The sequence below is a fragment of the Chionomys nivalis genome, chromosome 18 (assembly GCF_950005125.1).
Source record: "Chionomys nivalis chromosome 18, mChiNiv1.1, whole genome shotgun sequence".
Taxonomy (NCBI): Eukaryota; Metazoa; Chordata; class Mammalia; order Rodentia; family Cricetidae; genus Chionomys; species Chionomys nivalis.
The window spans coordinates 38,243,839-38,260,885 of NC_080103.1; positions in this window are offsets into that span (position 1 = coordinate 38,243,839).

Genomic DNA, 17,047 nt, shown 5'->3' on the forward strand with positions numbered 1-17,047 from the left:
GGAATGACATTTAAGTTGTGAGCTTTATTTCTATTTGTAAAAATGTGGTTTAATGTAATTTCAATGTAATCTGATAAATTTAGGATGTATATATTAGTCCCTAGCACAGGGCGTCTTAATATCAGCATTAGTGTTTGGTCCAATTGATTCTTTGTCACGGGGCTGTTCTGTACACTGAGGGGTGTTTAGAAGCATCCTTGATGTCTATGCAAGAGATGGCAGCTACACATACTTTCTCCCGTGACAACCCAAACTTTCTTCAGATAGTCATCTTGTGTCCCCTGGCGATAAACATGGTCCCCTGTTGGAAATCACCAAAGACATCCAGTAAAGGAAATCCATGCTCATTCTCCCTGCAAATACTAGGCATTAGGAGTATTAACTAACTAAATATGATATACCAGTAAAAGCTAATAGTCTTTATGTAAATAATTTGGGAATAATTTGAGAATTGAAAAAAATGTAACAGGAAAAATTTATTTTTTTTCTCTAACAGAATTGAGGTTTAAATCAGGGACTCACACATGCTAGGCAAGTCCTCTGCCACTAAGCTAACTACATCCCTAGACCACAAGTCACCTAACTACTATTGAGTTGATGGGGAATTTATTAACCCTTTCCTGAATCAAATCATGGCTAAGAGAGAAGAATTATTAGAGTAGAGACACCTGTGTCGATGAATGAGGTACAGTACAGCTTGCTTGTCTAGTAAATAGCTGTATAATATTAATTTATTGAAAACACAGTATAAAATGCATTTAAAATCTTCTAGTCTGTACACTGATTTCTATATTAACTTAGATTAGCTTATTGATTATAAAATACTTTAATACCATCTTGGAAGTTCTTAAGAAAAAGGAACTCTAAAAGTCCAATCAGGATGGGCATGGTGGCACATACCTTTAATCCCAGCACTCAGGAGGCAGAGGCAGGAGGAACTCTGTGAGTTTGAAGCCAGCCTGGTCTACAAAGTGAGTTCTAGGACAGCCAGGGCTCTGTTACCAAGAAAAATCCTGTCTCAAAACAACAACAAAACCAAAAATAAAAAACAAAAAAAGCCAATCAGTACTGAAATCTATTTTTATAATCTTGATATGTCTACTCTGGTCTCCATGGTTTTTTAAAATAAGTTTCCCATGAGGGGTTCATGTTCTCAGGCTCAAGAATCACTGTTTCTTGACACAAGTCAAAAGCTATAGGCACAGCTTTCTGTTTTGTAAATAATGTGTTGAAACACAGCCATGCTCGTGAACTAATTTATGCAAGAACTTGAAATACTTTCTGACCAGCATTTTACAGAAAAGGTCTTTCTACCCTTTCTATGCAGCAAGAGAAAGGAATAAAACAGTACTATCATGTTTTAAAACATCCAATAAAACTTTAGTAAAAAAAATTCAGTCAGTAGAATGATGTATAATATATATCACCCAAAGTTTGGCCTGTGGTAATTACTCCCTAAACCAGAACCTCCTGCCCCTTGGCAAGCTACATTTTGTTTATGACCTGAACACCCTCCGGATTGGCATGGCATGAGTATCACCATGACAACTAATGACGATAGTAATGTGTACAATGCAATATTCTTTATACGGAATTCTATCCTTTGCAATACTCTTATATGAGTAGTATTAGGCTGTCAAGATGGCTCAGAGGGCAAGGGCACTTGCTACCTAGCCTGGTGATCCGAATTTGATCCAGATCCCACAGTAGAAGGAGACAACTGCTTCCTACAAACTCTCCCTACAATGCTGTGGTATGTGTGTGTCATCTACACCCCCCCAAAAAAAAACCAAATCAATTTTACAAAAAGGAATGGCTAATAAGAATTAAGATTTTACTCACAGATTTTACTGAGGTATAATTAACATTAAAAAGATATTCACAGTTTAAAAAATTTCTAAGTTTCATATAAGCATATATACAATGCATTAATGTGGTTTGTGTGTGAAATGTATGGTAATCTCGCTCACTCCCCATTGCCCTCTCTTTTTCCTTTCCTCTTCCTGCTGACCTCCCTTCCTTTCTTCCTCAGGTATCTCCCTCTCACTTTTGTGTCGTTTTCTATTTGATCCACTGTGTTTAATTAGGGTTGCTTACCTGTGAATGGGTGAGGGGTTATTGACTTACGAATGAATATAGAGCTAAAAATGATACCCCCTGCCTGGCAACCAAAAGTTCCTTAGGGAGGGGTGGGGGCCTCATGAGCCCCTCCTCCATCCACAGTGCTATGCTGATGGGACCCATCTTGGGTAGGCATCCACGGTTCCTAAGTGTTCACGATTGCCATGGTCTTGTCATAACCAGAAGACAGTATTTCATAGCACTGGGCCACTAGCTCTTATATCGTTTCCTCTCTTTTCTGCAATGCTCACTGGGCCCTGGAGAGGGTGCTATAGATGTTCTATTTAAAGCTGAGCTTTCAACAGTAACTTCATCTCAGGCTTTGACCACTTCTGAAGCTCTGCATTAACACATTGAGAAAAGAGCTTCTCTGCCCAAGACTGAGCCCAGCCTTACTCTCATGTTTAAAGCACCCAAGTTTATGTTTTGACACATGGAGACATACATGTACAGAAATTTCACTGCAATAAAGCAAAGCTTTATGTAACCTTATTTTCTACAGATCTCAAAGCCCCTTGGGGCACTTTTTTCTTTTTTCTTCTTGTTGGAGTGCTTCTTCCAGGCCTGTTTTCCAGAGAGTGTGCGTGTGGTGGGTGTGGTGATGTCCTCATACACTGGGGCCTATCTTTATTTCTGTCACCTACTGCATATAGAAATATAGCCAACAGCAGGGAATATATGGTTATGACGCAGAGTCTCTTCATACTATGGAGGGGATGCATATTGCTCAAACTAGTGTGGAAGGGCCAATGTTTATGCTCCACTGGGAGCACCCAAGCACCCGCTTTCTAGAAAGGCGGGGAGCAAGACCTTTCCTTGTAATGAAGACAGACCTCGGTTGATAGTTTCAGCTTGTGTAAAACGTTACAAAGAACGTTGTCTGTTCTTTGAAAGGATTACCTTGTAATACTTCGCCACTAGTTTTATCTTTTATCTTTACGTTACAATTTGACTGATACCTTTCCCATATCTAGACTGAAAACAGTACAGTCTGGGAAAACATAGGCAAGAAATTGAACCCAGGGCGCCGTGCAGCGGGAGCCATGCAAAATGTGCAAACCATGCAGTCTGGTCTGGTTATTTTTGTTTATTATTGTAACAGTGTATTAAGGGGAGCACTCAACACTTTCTCATTGATGTTGATTGCACTTGGAATGAAGCAAGACTAGAAACACAGTTGAGATAATGTCTCCGAGGTGTCTACTACCAACCAGAAGTGTTTGTATCAAATTTGGTAAATAACAGAGTAAGACAAAGCTTTACAAGTCTACAGTGACTCCATTGGAGGAGCATTTTAGGACTTGTGCTACCAGCCCTGCTGAGTATGTGGGCTGTGGCAACAGTGCAGGCTAGAAAACAAAGGTCACAACCCAGATGCTGGAGATGAGGACTGAAAGCAAAGTCAGTCTCAAAGCCAGGCAGAACTAGATGAGGGTCCTGCTAGGGTACCATGAGTTCCAATTGTCAGGCCTGGAGACTGGGAGATGATGTGCTGTGAACAGAAATGGTGGCTTTCGACAGGCAGACAGGCCTGGAAGAAACATATGTTCTGAGCTGGTTTGAAAGGGCTTTGGTTTGAGGTGCTTTGGGATACTCACAGCGGGAGGAATTAGAGACTACTGAGAAGGTAGCTGGAACTCAGGATGTGTGTCCAAATGGGAGACACAGACTCAAGCAGGCTGGCCCTGGCTATAGAAGTCAAGCAGTCTGGTCCCTGGCTAGCTAGCCCACTACCCACTTTGCATAACTCAAAAATTAAGGCTTATTTTTGCCCCCAAAGAAAGATACTAATCTATTGAAATTCAGTGAAATGTAATGGGTTTCAATTTTACTATTCAGAAATGATTTTGTTGGAGTGGAACAATGGTCATCTTTTCCATAGTGGGCTGATTCCATACTTTATTCAAAGATTTAAGAGGCTGCATCAGAAGTCACGTGGTCTCTGAAGCCTGAGATGTCTACTGTCTGTTCCTTCACACAGAGAGCTCACTTGGCTACATTTAGTGCTGAATTGGCAAGGGCTGCTATGCTTTCTAAGGAGACATCATCAGAATGGAGGCCAGCCAACGACAACAGCTACAGGAAACAATCAACAACTTTCTTCCCCTCCTTAGACAATTTGTTTCAAGTATTTTGATAGGACATCAAATTGCCTTACAATTTATATATAAAAATTTACATTTTATAGAAACCGTATTGGGAACAGCAAGAAGGTTCAGCTAGTAAACTGTTTATGGTGTTGGCCCCGTGACCCCAGTTTAACCCCAGAAAACATGTAAAAGTGGAAGGGGAAACCTGTCTTCATTGTCCTCTGACTTCCAACGCGCATGCAATAGCAAAAGCCCCACACTAGATCAATAATAAATAATAATAATAAAAACTTGTAATAATAAATACATTTTTTATGTCTTAGTTAATGTTTAAGTTAAGCCCTCTAAATACCTCAGGAAAAACCAAATCATTTGCCTCTTAAATGAAGACTAACGTTTTAGGTCTATTATAAAATGTTAGAGAACATCATTAGGTCATACCAATGAAAGCCTTACACGAAGGCTGATAATGAGATTCGGTGGAGAGCAAGAGGAGCTGCTTTCTGTTCAGCCATAAGGGGGAGCCACGTCACCTCCGAGGATCTGAGCTCAGTTTTGCCGCTCTTCAGAAGTTGATTTTTGGGCACAGTTCTCCCCAACAAGAAAAACTTCTCGGTGTTTTAAAAGACAGCGTATGAGGAGCAGCAGTGCTCAGTGAGGCTGCGGGTGGTGGCCACGAGCTATGACAGCCTTGAGCTAGAGGTGTGGCTGAGAGAACCCTTGCTGCGGCCGCACAGGGCTTTGGGGGCAGTCAGTATTTACGCGTGTTTGCCCCAGAAATGTCAGAGTTACGGGTTTTGCATTAAGGTCTTTGGTACATTGTGAACTGATTTTTGCACTGCGCAGGGCGAAAAAAGGATGGCGCTTCCTTCTTTTCAAAGGATAAACTCCATCCAGTTCTGTTGGTTGAGGATACCGTCTTTTTTTCGCATGCATGTTTTGACGCCTCTGTCAAAGATTAGGTGGCTGTAGTGAGGCAGCTGACCGCAGTGTGGAGCCTTGGAGACCCAGACAGGGTAGAGTGTCCCCTGCCTGCAGTAGTAAGTAGTTCAGTAAAGCCCCGTCCGTTGACAGAGGCAGAAGCCTCATGCACAGGGATCTCAGTCTCTGTCGAGTCTGCCCCTGGAGTCCTGAATGTTAGTATTCAGGCATCTGTAACGGCCTGACCGTGGGGTACACATCCTTAGCAGTAGCCACTAAGAGCACCTCCTGTGCACATCCACTAGGTTCCCCTTTAAAAGGGCCCTGCCCACCGCCCATCTTTCCCTCTTTCTCTGGATATCCAGCTTTAACTTATGGTTGACAGGATACGAGCTATTGTTTCAGTTTTCTTGTATCTGTTGAGACTTGTCCAGTATGTGGTAGTTTTGGAGAAGATTCCATGAGGTGCTGAGCAGTTATATTCTTTTGTGTTTGGGTGAAATGTAATAGGGAGATCTGCTAGGTCCATTTGATTTATGACATCATTTAGCTCCAGCATTTTTCTGTTGAGTTTTGTCTGGATGACCTATTGGATGTGGTCTTCTGGAGCATGTTTGGCTTTCCAGGGGCTATGTATGCTCTCCCTGTCCCAGGAGCTAACAATTGTCAATAGCTCCATGGCCTTTTCTTATATCTTAACACGTATTAACAAATAACCAAATAATTCAAGAAAACCCGACTAAGTAGTCATTTTCACTGGAACATATCAACAGTGGATTTAAAAATTAACAAGTTACTTTGATAGCTCAACATTCAAAGGGGATCTTTGTTTTTCAAATCAGCCACAGGGAGGTGGGGGCTGTAAAGATGGCTGGCTGTGCAAGCGACAGTGTGGGGATGGCTGGACTAGCTCTCACTGAACTCCTTTACTGTGGTTCTGTATTTGGAGCTATTACGTCCAACTCCTAAACTACCCAGGATACAGCAAGGATCACCTAAGCAGGACCTCAAAGCATTTTGAGATATCATAGAAGAAGTATTAAATGTAAGAAATGAGTTTTGGTCACTTGTTTATTTAGTCCAGCGAAGACAGGCATTATTAACAACTGGAAAAAATCACAAGGGCGCTAAGCAGACACCCCAAAGGGCTTCGTGAGGAACTCCTCTTGATCCCCACTTGTGTTTACTCCCAGTTTCCTGGCATTCTGCTTTGGTAACAGAAGAGAAGCAGAGGCAGGGAACTTTCTGCAAAAATGTCTTCAGGGATTCCAGAAGTTAAGCTTTCATCACTGGCCCCTTAAGTTGCAAACAGTTGTGCAAGTAATTGTTTAAAAATTAAATTAAAGGGATAAGTAGTGGTAAATTTCCATTTTCAAAATATTCAGTGTCATGCCTGACCTTTTTTTGGCATTAAACTTGCTGTCTCAGCAGTCAGTGATGACACAGTCCCTGGGCCCCCACAGATCAAGCGCGGCCTCCACAGACCAAGCGCAGGCCCCACAGATCAAGCGTGGCCTCCACAGACCAAGCGCAGGCCCCACAGACCAGGTGCAGCCTGAAGGAAAAAGCTTCACATCTGGGCCTTGAAACCCTCTTTGTCACCCAGGCATCGCTGGCTTCCACCCTCTGCGATCAGGCCTGACCACTCATGCAGTTTTTATTGTGGCAAATAAAAATACTTTGGAAATTTTTATCATGAAGGCCAGCCCCTTGTGGAAAACTTTGAGAAGAGTTTTATTTACTAAATAAACCCAGTTAACATATTTTTGTGGTACTGAAAAAAATAATAAAGATCATTCTTTAGGAGATAAAAAGGAGAACCACTTCCCTGTGGCAGACAAATTACAGACAAGAAGTAGAGAATCTTACGCGCTAAGTACATAAATTATCACACATGGAAACAATGCTTTAGCCATTATCCAGCAATATTTGCCTCTTGGAGAACTATTCGTTGGTATTTATAAGAAGGAGACTAAGACATGGTGCAGTTTCTAGAGCAGCTTGGGTGTGCCGCCCCCTTGCTTTGCTGCTCTGCATGTTCACTGTGCACATGGTCACAGTCATCACCAGACACCCCAGCAGCAGAACAACCGTGCCTAGGGTGGAGACACTCAGGTTCCCGAGAACTAGAGGATCTCCTAATGAGCGGAAAACAGGTGGTGCTGTCAGAAGGGGTTGTCAGGTCTTGGAGAAACTTCTACTCCAGAGGGGACTCAGCACCTGCTATTTCCTCCCAAGGAGGGACTCTCGGGGATACCCTGAAGTATGGAAGAGGCTCCATGGCTAGCATTAACAAAGGGGAAGTTGCCAGGCTGCCTTCCTTCCAGCTCCTCTCCAGAGTCCTTTAAGGCTTTGCTGCACGGATTATACCAGCTAGTTGGTTATTGAGAGCTCTTTCAATTGTCTCTTCAATTTATTCCCTACTGTGTGTCTGTGTGTGTGTGTATGTGTGTGTGCGCGCGCGTGCACATGATCATGAGTGTGTTAGGGGAGGAGGGGAGGAAGGGAGGGAGGGACAACAAGGAGGGTGAGAGAGATGAGATGAAAGAGTTTCATGTGGTCCTGGTACTTCTTGAGCACAAGCACAGGGAGATATTTCAGGCTCATGCTGCCTGCCCAGCAGTGACATCAGCCGCTTCTCCAGGGACTCTGGGCTCCTTTTATTGGAGAACAGTATTAGAAACAGAGGCTCACTTCTAGTTTCTTGATTGCTTTCGTGATGGGGCTGCTTCCAGGCACTCTAAGCTTGGAGGAGTAGTATATACTAACTTCTTCTCTTAGCTTTTTTCCCCTTGCTGTAGTAAAATACCTGGATGGAAGCAACTTTGGGGAATAGTGGTATATTTTGGCTTACAATTCAGAAGGATACAGTCTGCCATGGTGGTGAAGACATGGCAACAAGGCATGAAAGCATGCTTGACAGGAGCCTCAGGCCGGCTGCATCCATCACTCAGGAAGCAGGGAGTGAAGAGAACTAGCTATCAAATGCCATGGCCTGTGTTCCACTTCCTACAGGAAGGCTCCACCTCTGAAAGGTTTCACGACCTTTCTCCAGAGCGCCACCAATTGAGGGCCAAGTGTTCAAACATTTGAGCCTTTGGTGGCAGGTGAATGAGAATGACCATCATAGGCTTGTGTATTTGAATGCTTAGTCACCATTTAGCGGAACTATTAGGGAAGGATTAGGAGGTGCAACACTGTTGGAGTAGGTGTGGCCTTGTTGGAAGAGGTTTATCAAGGGGTAGGCTTTTAGGTTTCAAAAACCTAGGCCAGGCCCAGTCTCCTCTGTGTCTGCTGCCTGAGTTCAGGATGTAAAGCTCTCAGCTACTGCTCCAGTACTATGCCTGTCTGCTTTTTTCCATGATGATCATGGACTAACCTTCTAAAACTGTAAATACCCCCCTAAGTAAATGGTTTCTTTTTATAAGAATTGCCTTGGTCATGTCATGGTGTCTTTTCATACAATAAAACAGTAGATAAAACAGAAGTTTAAAGACAATAGGAAACTACAACACCCCAATCCAGGATGACAAAGGGCACAGACCCTTCAGTAATAAAGTTAAGGGTCACTCCTCCCCTCCAGGAAAAGACCTGCCAAGGAACTTGCTGAGAGAAGAGGAAAGACAGAGTGGATAGTAGGGGAAGGTAGTTAACTGCTTGTCATGTAACCAGTTACAAAAATGAGGATTATAATTGACATGAGTGTTTCTGTCATATTTTGTTAAGAATATGTTTGTGGCCGGGCGGTGGTGGCGCACGCCTTTAATCCCAGCACTCGGGAGGCAGAGGCAGGCGGATCTCTGGGAGTTCGAGGCCAGCCTGATCTACAAGAGCTAGTTCCGGGACAGGCACCAAAGCTGCAGAGAAACCCTGTCTCGAAAAAAACCAAAAAAAAAAAAAAAAACCAAAAAAAATATGTTTGTGCAGGAGCTGGAGAGATGGTTCAGAGGTTAAGAGCACAGGTTCCTCTTCCAGAGGTGCTGAGTTCAATTCCCAGAAGCCACATGGTAGCTCACAACCATCTGTAATGAGGTCTGGTGCTCTCATCTGGTGTGCACATGTACATGCAGACAGAACACTGTATGCATAATAAAATAAGTCTTTTAAAAACAGAATATGTTTGTGCAGGTATTTGTATTTTAGTTTCTTGATTTATCATGTAATGTAACATCAACTGAGAGAATACCAGTAGTTGTTATATTTAAGTTTGAGATTCTAAAATAATGTTCCTTAAGGGACAGTGCCACCTATTCTAAAATACATGTGTTTGCCATAGTACATGGGACAGTTATATCATGTTAGGCGTACTTATGACTTGGTAATGGTTTGCATTTGGAAACTAACCATGATATAAGGAGGTACAACTGTGTGTCAAGCTGACAAGGGGGGTGATCTTGTGGCTATTTTTGGTTGTCAACTTGACTACATCTGGAATCAATTAAAACCCATGCAGCTGGCACCTGTGAGAGATTTTTCCTAATTAAATCATTTGAAGCGGGAAGACCCATCTTTAAACCAGACCTTTCGATCCACCTTAAATCTGGACCACACCTTCTTGTGGCAGTTTATATGAAGGACATGGAAAGAGGAAGCTTTTGCTCTGCCTGCTTATTCTAGCCCTCACTGGCAAGCTTAATACTTAGCTGGCAATAGAGCCTCCTTTTCAGGATTCCCACATATACTGAAGACCAACTGAGACACCCAGCTTCATGGATGGAATAACTGCTAGATTGTTTGACTTTCTGTTAGAAGATAGCCATTGTTGGGCTAGCTGGGTCACAGTCTGTAAGCCACTCTAATGTCTCAGTATATATGAGCATGCTGACAATACAGGGGCATTTCACAGTTAAATCATAACATCTTTAGCGCATGTACTCACTTCCGAGCTTATCTCCATATGTATTTATCTACATCTATATTAAACTCTAGATGAGTTCGTATTGATGTTCCTTGCTATGTACTGAAGGCAAAAAAATGGCAGCAGATGGTGTCTCACAGGAAATTCTATTTCGGTTTTGCTATGATTGCATGCTCAAACTACTCAAAAATCAACATCTTAAATCTTATCTGTAGGCCGCCTCTAAAAATTAGATTGTAGTAAAATCATAGTTCTGGGAACAGGGCCCTGCACAGACTTCACGAGACCAGACAAGCTGGTCACGAGGGACAGCCACACTGCTCTCTGACTAGCAAAGCTGATAGGGCATATGAAGTGTGGATATACGCTGAGGATTTAACAGTCCCATGCTTCTGATATGAGCATTCTGCAGTCAGAGACAGAGTCCTGATTCATTTGGTGAAATAGAGTGGTTTCAGCGGTTCTTTGTCTTACTTGATTGACAGAGACCATAGAGCACCACCCAGCGTGAGGAAAGGGTGCTAGGAAAGCCCCTGTAATCATAACCAAGACTTAAAGTCCAGGTCTTCGTTTCCTTCTAGGTATTTCTGTCATTTAAAAAAATGTCCTCTGGTGGAGGAGGAGTTGATGGCAGGGGGAACAGAGGGAGCGTGGGGAGGGGAAACTGTGGCTGGGATGGAAAACAAATGTCTTCTGATACCCTAAAGACATCTGCAAGCCAGGTTGGTGGGAGAAAGCCTATGTCACAAACCTGGGTGTCAGCAATGTGGTGTACAGGGAAAACGCAGGGTTTCCACGGCAGAGGCAACTGTGATCAGCTGGCCCTGCACAGAGTGTCCAAGAAACGTCCCATGGCTGGCGAATGAAATGCCTGAGGAGCACTCTACCTGGCCAAGCCCAGCTCTATCTGAACATCTCATAAATATCCCTGAGAGCACAACCTGAGTGCAGAAAATGTGGGAGAACCAGTTTTGGAGCTCCGTGAGATGGAAAAAAGATTGGCCACAGGTGTTCATAGAAGTTCATATCTGTGAACATCTACCGCAAGGAACTACTCTTAGGCCTGAAGAATTGTGTGGAGAGGAAGGAGGTGTGAAGGGTGAGCCAGATTGAAAATATTAATGGGTGGGTCAAGATAGAACACTTTTAATGGCAGAGTTGGCGTGATCAAAACAAAGCCAAAGAAATATCACATTATATATGCAACATACTTCCATAGACCAACAAAGATAAGACTTATGGAAATAATACTACCCATTTATCACATTGCTTTGGCTTCTATCTTCTTGTGTTCAGACTGCATCCATGGGCATTGGCATGGGTTGGATTTTGTTTTTTATGTGAGAATACTACTTTGAGTGGGGATTACACCTAGTCCAATCGTGTTTAACTGGTGAAGTATCTCAATCAGCGCACTAAAATCACAATATATACTACTGCATTAGGTTTTCACCTTTTTTCTCTTTCTTTCTTCCTTCCTTCCTTCCTTCCTTCCTTCCTTCCTTCCTTCCTTCCTTCTTTCTTTCTTTCTTTCTTTCTTTCTTTCTTTCTTTCTTTCTTTCTTTCTTCGTTTCTTTCTTCTTTTTTTGAAATACGGTTTCTCTGTAGCTTTGGAGCCTGTCCTGGAACTATTTCTTGTAGACCAGGCTGACCTCAAACTACAGAGATCCACCGGCCTCTGCCTCCCAAGAGCTGGAATTAAAGGTGTGCCACCACCACACAGCTAGGTTTTTAACTTTTACTTTGATGACAAAGTGTTAATATGTTCTCTCTGATCCTGTAAACATACCATAATACTCTGGGCTTATGTCACACAGAAGTTAGAAGTGTTTTCAGGATTGTTTTTATGCTGTAAATGTTCAAATTCACAGCAGAACTGCGGGTATTCTGTTGAGTGTGGTTTCCCATCTGACTGCTAAGACAAGGGGGCAACAGAAACTGTGTGGGTCTGTGGTTAAGTGTTTCAGGCAAACAAAGCCAAAGACAATGTGGTTAAACAGGACCCTGTATCCTGCTCATCAACTCCGGGGTCCTCAAGAAGCAACAACAGTTCACAAGGACTTAAATTAGGAAGATTTGAAAGCAAATTTTCTTTTCTAGAATTATATTTTCTTTTCTTGCACCAACAACAGAATAAGCTTTAATGACTCTCAATGCATGAAATTTAAAGTAAATGCTATGTCTTTGATACTAACGTTTATATTTAATAATGATAAGATTGACTGAAAGTTTTCTATATGTAAATCACTTCATTTAGTTATATTAATTTCACTATTTCACAGGTAGGTATTTGAACTTTAAAAAATGTGGATAATATTTTTACAAATCCTGCAGTCAGTAAACAGCAGAGCCAACTCTCAAATTCAAATCTGACATTAAGAAATCTTTTGATCTGAAAGTTTGTACATAGTTCTAATGTTTTCCTATAAGCAAAAGGGAAAATTATGGCTAAGCACTGTTATAGTTTTGGTATATAACTGGCTTTGGGTCATTGTCTTACTTGATCTTGGTATATGACTAAGATTCTAGGGATAAAAATAGAAGTTAGAAGGACTTGTAAGGGCTCTACAATATTCTGGACTAAGACTGGAGAAAGCTTTTTTGTGTGTGCCCGCTGAACTACCAAATCTGGATGCAAAGATCCTTTGTGCTAAAAATAAGTAGGAAAATCATGATTAAAGCCAAGTCATAAATAGGTTGCAACTGCATGCTGGGGTGGGGGTGGGGGGCACAGGACCTGGTTTCTGGATAAATGAGTTCTTCTCCGACATTGAATATTTTATTTCAAACATGTTCTGAAAGTCTTTTTATTCTTATTTATTCAAACTGCCTTGAGAACTGGAACAGAGCCAGAAAGCTCAACCCAGAGTGTTGGAAACTCCTACATCTACCCTTGAACCCACCAGCTCAAAGACAAGCTTTGACGATGACTTGCCCCACCTGAGGGGTTGAGTGAGATAGTAATCTAAGTAGTTTATGTGCACAAAATGGATGTCCTGTGACTTTTGATTTTATGTACTTTTTTGCCACTTCTGAATACTGTCTAGTGGTCTTTGCTGCACACACTGTTAACAGTTCACAAGAACTTTACTGCCATCCATTTTTTGCCTTGTGAGAGACACAACTCAGCCCTCCTCTGACCACTGTGACAAACTCGTTTACAATGAAGTCATTTACATAGCACTCCAAAGAACAGGTGGCCTCCAACTCAGAGATCTGCCTGCCTTTGCCTCCCGAGTGCTGGGGCTGACAAGGTACACTGCTACACCCAGCTAAGAATGGGGCTTCTGCAAGGACTCAGGCACTATGGAAAGGGGAGGGAAGAAAAGAATGGAGTGTAGAATAGATGCTGTGACTGTAGATGTGGATACTGATCTCCCCGAGACTGATATCTGCTAGTGGGCCAACTCCATCCCGCAGATATATTTGAAGATTGTTTTTGGCCAAGGAGAATTGTCTTCTACTAGTATGTGAGTGTGGAAGGGCGCTCCACGGTGCTACCTAGGCATGTTCTGACTATGCATTAGACATTCTCCGCCAGAGCTTGCGTCTTTTCAGGTGCTGGTCCCAGGGCCTCCCTGATGTTCCCTGCCTGCTAATTTGTTCTGAGCCGGCTTCCCAGGGAACTTGATGGAGAGTCAGTACCACAACAACCTTGCTCTTCTGCTTTAGTTTCACAGATTATCTCCAGTGAGCATGGTTTGATTGACTAGTTTTTCACTTTATAATGGTGTAAAAACACCACCATTCAGTATAGACTGTACTTCAAAATTTGGTTTTGATCAGCTTCCAGGTTAGGGATATGTAGGAAGGCAGTCTTGTGTGTTATGGCAATGAGCCACAGCTCTCAAATCATTCATAGGATCATGGGTGTAAATAATTAACACTCTCCGTGTCAATCTGTTAAACTATGATATTCTTGTGCGTTAAGGTTAAATGTATTTCTGACCCATGAAAGATATTTAACTCATGTTGGAATTATCAGAACACAACCACAGTTTTATAAGCCTCTCTATATGGAATATTTCATATAGGATTGAAGTGAAAGCAAATCAAACTGATTTCACACTTAAATACTTTACCCAGTAAGGAAAATTATCATCATGGTTTTATAGGCAAGACTAATTTATTATTCACCTTTGTGGTGGTTTGAAAGAAAGTGGCCCCCAAAGGGAGTGGCACTATTAGGAGGTGAGGCCTTGTTGGAGTAGGTGTGGTTTTGTTGGAGGAAGTGTGTCACCATGGAGGTGGGCTTTGAAGTCTCTTATACGCTCAAGCCACACCCAGTGAGACAGACCACTTCTGTTGCCCGTGAGTTAATATGTAAGAACTCTCAGCTCCTTCTCCAGAACCATATCTGCCTGCATGCCACCATGCTTCCCGTCGTGATGATAACTGACTAAACCTCTGAGCTGTGAGTGAGCCCCCCCAGTTAAATGTTTTTCTTTATACGAATTGCCACAGTCATGGTGTCTCTTCACAATAGGAACCCTAACTAAAACAATCTTCCAAACTAACATCAAGGGAGAATGGTTCCTTTTTTCTTCTTAGGCTTTGTTTTTATGCTGTACTCATACACATATGCTTATGCCTCAGAAGAGAAAACGCATTAGCTAATGGAATGCATCATGACTGTTTTTAATGTCACATACCTAGAACCAAGAAAGCTCAGTAACAAGTGACTGGGACAAACCAGAGAACAGCTAAGTACATGACGTATATTCTCAAGCCAGGGCAGTGTTTCTACATATTAATCAAAAAAAGAATAATTAAATTTTTTTCTAAAGTCAACTTGTGGCATTAATACTACTTGTATGTAGACTTTTAATTTCTTCATCAAAAAAAGGCATTTTAAATTGCATGATCACAACATGGAGGTAAAGATTCATACTCCTGATAATTCACTTTACTCTCTAATGTTCTGGGAAATTTAAATTAAGATGTTAATTGTTGCAAATTAGCTCACATTTTGTAAGCATTTGAATGCCTGTTCTGAACTTCACCGGGCCTCTAAAATTCTTCCAGAATTCTAAGTTATACAACAGCCAAATCAACAGAAGGAATACACACAGCAATAACCTCAGTTTTCCTACTTCTCTACTGGGTTAAGGGACACACACATGCGCACGCACACACACGCGCACGCACACACACACACACACACACACACACACACACACACGGTGGGCTCTGGCTTTCTTCTCCAGTTGCAGCGATGAGTAGGTACACTTTACTCTGCCTCAGGTGTGCTGTTACTCTGGCAATTTCCAAACCTGATGTGGCAGCAATTACCTGAGGAGTCAGTCGCACAGGGTGCAGGGAGACAGAGCAGATGCTGAGAACACAGGCTTGGAAAAGAGCATTGTTTACTAGACAGGTTAGCAAAGTGCTTAATACACTTGCTTTTAAAATAGAACATTTGGGCTACTGGGCTAAGTGGAATGGTGAATTTGTTCTGGAGCCTAAAATATTTAGACCAGATATTTGAAAATTTTTGTTTAAAAGTTGTCCTTGAAAAAAAATGTAAATTTAGCAGATAAAACTCGACAGAAAAATATTGATAGGATGACAGTTTAGTACCATCAGTAAGCATATCTATTTCCATCAACCATGCATGTCCCCTGAAAGTGTGCATGTATGGCAGTAATGCTGTATATGTATGCACACAAACGGCTACAATGCTCAATGAATAAATGTCATTATAATATACACGCTCAACCATTCTCTTTATGAAAAATTACTACTTTTGGAGCCAAAGAATTCTGAATACAACCAACTCTAGGTCTTCTTCCTTCTTTTATTTTTCTTTTCCTTCTCAATACCCAGGGCTTTAAGCATGTAAGGCGAGCATACTACCATAGAGCCACAAGTCACTATCCCTGGGCTTCTCTATTAATGGACAACAGGGAGAATGTGAATAAATGAGGTGGATTTACTCATTGAGAACCTGGTCCATGCAGGTGTCCTGGTAGGCACTGGCAGTGTAACTATAGACACAGTAGACATGCTCTCTGCCCCTGAGAAGCCCACTATCTAGTGGAAGGAACTGACAAATAGGCATGAGTGTGTTGATCAATTTCTAGATAAAAAGGGGCACATGAGGTACTTAAAGTGTACGTAAGGGGGAAGTTAAAGGATGCTTACTTTGAGTACTCCATGTAGTTGTTGGCCAGGTGAGATAGGGGTTGGAGCTACAGAGAGTCAAACACATATGAAGCTCTGGAGGAAAGTGTGTCTCTTTCAAGGAACTGAGAGAAGCACTTAGTGTGGTTTAGTCTTGGAAAAGGCAGTGGCGTGGAAAGATGAGGGGGAAAGAATAGTTCATGAAAGGTCACACAGCTATTAGAGAGTGTAGGCTTTGCCATAGCAGCAAGAAGCATTAAAAACATTGAAATCAAGGAGCTCAAAGTCATAGTTTAGAAGTATTACTTAAATCTGGAGTGGGCAGTGAAGGTGGGGATACTGATTAGGATTCTCAGAGGCGAGAATTCTCCCAGGTGAGAAGATGGCTGCGTGGGCTGTGAGTGATGCTGGGAATGAAGGGAAGCACAAAGAGAAAAGAAGTTATTAGAAACAAAACAGGTAGCTGGTTATATGTGGGCTGCGAGGGAGAGACAGGAGCTGGAGATTGGATTTACAGTTCCTCCTCAGTAGCTGGGGAGAGAATTGTGCCAATGCTGAAGGGGAGGGGCATGCAAAGAAAAGACTTTGGAGAAAGATGGTGAGGTCTTTTTTTGAGGAATTTTGTAAGCAAGTAAGCAAGCCCTTAAACTGGGAGATCCTCTAGTCTGCCCAGTCTCTGACCTGGAGATGCAGATGTAGCCGTTAGTAGACAAAGAGCAACAAACAGGAGATGTGTGGAGGAATGAAAGAGTAGGCGCTGGTCTGACCTCCAAGGACCAAACTTTAAGTCTCGGGCAGAGAAATAGTAGTTACAAAAGATGAAATCCATCAATAATGCCAAAGCCTTGACCTGTGTATTCTTCTTTAATTCCCACGCTTGTCCTGGCCAGTTATTTACCCGAGTTTTAACAGATTTGAAAGTATGTTCTGATTG